The sequence below is a fragment of the Convolutriloba macropyga genome, chromosome 7, assembly GCF_964194025.1.
Source record: "Convolutriloba macropyga chromosome 7, txConMacr16.3, whole genome shotgun sequence".
NCBI classification, from domain to species: Eukaryota; Metazoa; Xenacoelomorpha; order Acoela; family Convolutidae; genus Convolutriloba; species Convolutriloba macropyga.
Genome location: NC_134474.1, coordinates 8,327,463 through 8,332,462, shown reverse-complemented (window position 1 = coordinate 8,332,462; position 5,000 = coordinate 8,327,463).

Below are 5,000 nucleotides of genomic sequence, written 5' to 3'. Positions count from 1 at the left end.
ACAAAACTCATACAATAAACGTTGCATATGACCTAAAATTTGTCTGTTCGTCGCGTAATATCTGTAAAAATTATAATCTGTTTTCCAAAATATCCCTGGAAAGTCAAAAATGCAATTAAAATTGTTGAAAATTTGCTTTTTTTGTTCAGGCTAGCCTAACAAGCAAATCATTGAAATGAAATGTACGTACTTATGTCGTACTGTTAAAATAAATCAGGAAAAAATATTCCTACAAAGGAGGATTTCGAATCATTTAAATTATCTTTAGCAGAATCCTAACATTTTTTCTGATGTAATTTTTCTCTCATTGATTGTTGCCAATAGTGTTACTGAAGCTATTGTTTAACAATAATTTACACTAACAAAATCAGTTAACAAGATAATTTAGGAATAAAAAATAACAATATTTTTTACTTTACAAATGCAACCAATCGGTTATATGAAACTCATTTTCTTACTCACTAGCAGTGCTCAAAGCAGTTAACACCTAAAATTCGTAGTATAAGATAATTGTTATTGAAAAACATATAATAATTAGATATCAATAAAAATCAAGTACAACTATTGAAAACAATATTTTGCTAAATTTAGAATGCATCACAAAGTCAACAGCAAATATTTTGTTTTAATGCATTGAGAAACTCAGTTTGTTTTTGAAATGTCAAAAAAGGGTACCATAATCAGCGACGACTCATCGTCTAGAAAGATTGCAAGGATGGTCAACAGAGGAAAGCACTAATCACCTTATCTGTGTTTTTATCCAGTTCTTGTGATCCATATAGTTTAAAAGCCAACGTCTCCAATATCAAAAGATAGTTCCGCTCGAAATTCTCAGACTCATGAAAATTTGTAAGTTGTTCCCTCTGTTCGTTATCACTTTCTTCCACTGATCCGTTATCCTTCCTTGGAATTTGCGGAACAGGAATGGAATTGGAAAAATTTTCCAAACCCATAGCTTAATGCGTATTGTTCTTTGTTGTCTAATGCTAAGAAAGATGAATCTTTACTCTTCTTCGTAAAGATTTGAGAATATACGAGAAAAGATAAAGTCTCACTAATCAAGAGTTTTATTGTTAATCATGTTATATTCAGCAATCAAAATTTGAACTTATAGCTTTTCAATGTGAGATTTAACAAAACCAGTAAATCTTTTCAAGTTAAATTGAGTAAAGAGTAAAAAACAACGCGGAACAAATTATTCTTCAAGATGAATTGAGTAAAATTCACGTAAATTGCGGAGCAACTCAATCTGAAAAAACAAAAAGTATAATGATTAAAAGCTGATATGTAACTTTGAGCTACTCGACAATGACTCATCACTTCCATATATGGAAATGACGTCATTTCTTTTTTTAGAAACAGGCGTCATGACAGAACATTCTAGAAGGAATATATGATCCCGATTGCGACAGTTCTACATATAATTTACTAACTTTCAGCTTAAATGTACAAACTCATTCCATGGCGAAACATTCCAACTATACATTTTTTTCTCATTTTTCTCTTACTCATATTTGTTAACTTTTACTTGAAATTTTTTTTCAACACAGAATTTTTCACTAAAGAAAATACAACAAGAAAATTACTCTTTAAAAATTTCCGATTGTTACAGTATTTTGAATAGATGTAGTCCAAAATTGTGTATCTCAAATATTGATAAAATTTACTGTCTGAGATCAAATTTAGTTTTTTTGAAAATGGAAACTAGCGCATAAATGTGTTTTCAACACAAACAGAGAGAGATCAAGAAAAATCTTCCATCTGTTATTGAAGAACAAATTTACGTCGTACAACTTAATGTTGTTGTAATAGAACCTCCCTTCCAATCAGACGTCAGCTTTAGAGATCTAATTCTCAAGATAAATGATATCATTCTATGTATTGCTTTTTCTATTTTAATTTTCTTTTATATTAACAGGATTTTACTTGATACCGTATTCATTTGTGAAAAATGTTGATCAAAAATCACTTACAATTTTTGGAAAAAATTTACAAAAGAAAGGAAGGAATCGCTGATGCTTACAGAGTAGACGAAATTGATGTGGATTCTTATTTTTTTTTTACAATTTCTTGGATGTTTTTACTCAAAACAACAGAATCATCCGACTTAGTAAGGATTTGAATATGCAACCTTCTCTATCAAAAAATTCGAGTATGATGACTATATAACAAAACAATCTTTTGATTTATCGTCAGAACTACACATCAACAAGTATGAAATGCTTTTCATATTGAATTCTGTCCCAGAGATAATGGAACAGTACAGAAATTTGTCTCAATCTAATTTTATCCCAATTCCTGAACCGGTAACAATTACTTCATCTCTGCAGAGTGCTCTGTTCTTTCATTGTTACAAGGACTACAATGCAGAGGGGGTAAGAGTACGATTTGGAATACAACCTCCAACATTTATATACAAAAATTTAGTTCCAAATTTGGAACATTTTCCGAGATTGATTTGAGATTCAACGAGATGGAGAGAATTTATCAAAGCTTGAATTTTTTGGTCAATTACGTCAACTCATTTTCTCTAAGTTATCCATCTTTGGCTGTTAACTAGGGTAACACGTGTAAAAGTTACCTTTTTTGGTGTTTATTCGGTACTGAGCTTACTTGTTCCGGATAGTAATGTTAGATTTTCTATGAGTTGATTCCTTCTTTGGTATTTTTACAATTGAGACCTTTCCTTTTCTGGAAAACAACGTCACTTTTTCTGCTAAACATTACCCTTTTTGGAAACTTTGTTCTCGTTGGTTGGAGTTTAGTATAAATAGAGCTAAAAAATTCACCCAGCATCACTTGCTTTCTCTTCTCTAAAAACAACATCACCTCTGTCTCAACTACCTTTGACTCTAGTCTCAACACATTGAGAAATGGAATTTACAGTGCAGAACAACAGCCTTCTCTACTCAGTTTCTTTCACAGAAGAGACTGCTCGGATCAGCATCAGAGACCTGTCGAATGGTCTCTACGAGTCCGTTGTAACCCTACCTATCACAGTGTGGCACATTATTGAGCTCCAGCGACAACAGTTTGACACATATCATCAGGGGCAGGTTCCAATCACGGAGAATCAACTTGGAACTCACGCAATGGGTCACGAAGTTGCTGTGATCAGTGGGCATCACTACCTTCACGTTAACGGAACAGGTTTTCCCGATAACTACGTTGCTGGAAGCATTCAGTACACATTTCCATGGGAGGAAGGACAGATTCCCAACAACTGGTTTAATACACCAGAGACAAGTCAAGTATCCAGTCCAGAACCGCAAAACAGCCTTCTCCAGATAGTGAGCAATGCTGGCAGCAGTGAACAAAGCGAACTGAGTGTCGATACTAGCACCACGTGGTCATTTAATGATCTGGAAAACTTCGATCCAGCTCAATATTATGATTCGACTGATATGTCGACTACCCCGTCAATGACAACCCCCTCCATAGAGGATGGAACAGCTCACAACGCCATTGTGCTGACTGATGAGGCTCCGATAACTCCCATCAGTGTTCGACCTACAGAACCGCCAGCAATTGTTGAAAGAGTCCGTCCATTTGGCAATGAAATTCAAAACTTGCCAGATCACGTTGTGAGAACTCTTTTTGAATAAGTTTGATATTGTATATTTTATACTTGAATTCTTTGTGATGTATTTATACTTTTGTTTTAATTCATTTCTTTTTAAGTTGAACTTTCTCTTTACTCCGAGCACTATGCAGGCTATGTTCAAGCAAAAACACAGCAACTTTTGCCAAAATTTTATAATTACTTTGATTAAAAATCTGCTTCTTAACAAAAAAGTCGATTTAAAAATTGAAGTTTAAGAAAGTAACTGAATTTTTTTGATTTTTAATAGAAATCTTTGTTTTGGAAATTGATATTTAATAAAACAAAACAAATTCGAAAGTTGCCATTTTAAAATGTGAAGAAAATTTCTTTTTTTTGCGCAATATCATACCGTAAAATGAAGAAAAATGAATATTTTTTGCGTTTTTAAATGACATACTTTGAAAATTTTTTCGACATTTAAGAAACTTTTTCTAACTCAAAATTTGATATTTAAGTGAAAATGTTTTTGTTTTTAACAAAAAGTTGTTTGAATTTTTTATTTTTAAGAAAAGTTTTTTTGTAAAATTGATTTTTAACAGTTACCTCAAATTAAAAAGACAAATACAAATCACAAAACACAAACAAGAAATTAATAACGTTATTTTCTAATTTCAAGATACAGAAGAGGATTGCCAATTATGCCATGGCCATCTAACAAACAATCACTAATCTTTATAAGTTCACTCTCATACTTTGAGTTTCTAAGGGAAAAGCACTCTATCTAGAAAAGATGATCCAAGGGTTTGAGTACTCGCATTTCTCTGCTCAGCGCGTAGTAGGTGACGCTTGAAGGTCTTTTCTAGATAGAGTGCATTCCCTTAGAAACTCAAAGTATGAGAGTGAACTTATAAAGATTAGTGATTGTTTGTTAGATGGCCATAGCATAATTGGTAATCCTCTTCTGTATCTTGAAATTAGAAAAATAACGTTATTAAATTCTTGTTTGTGTTTTGTGATTTGTATTTGTCTTTTAATTTGAAGTAACTGTTAAAAATCAATTTTACAGAAAACTTTTTTTAAAAAATCAAAAATTCAAACAACTTTTTGTTAAATTTCGAAAAAATTTTCAACGTTCTCTTAAAAATCAAAAAATTTTTTTAACATTTTTACTTAAATATCAAATTTTGAGTTAGAAAAAATTTCTTAAATGTCGAAAATTTTTTCAAAATGTGTCATTTAAAAACGCAAAAAATATTCATTTTTCTTCATTTTACGGTATGATATTGCGCAAAAAAAAAAGAAATTTTCTTCACATTTTAAAATGGCAACTTTCGAATTTGTTTTGTTTTATTAAATATCAATTTCCAAAACAAAGACTTCTATTAAAAATCAAAAAAATTCAGTTACTTTCTTAAACTTCAATTTTTAAATCGACTTTTTTTGTTAAGAAGCAGAT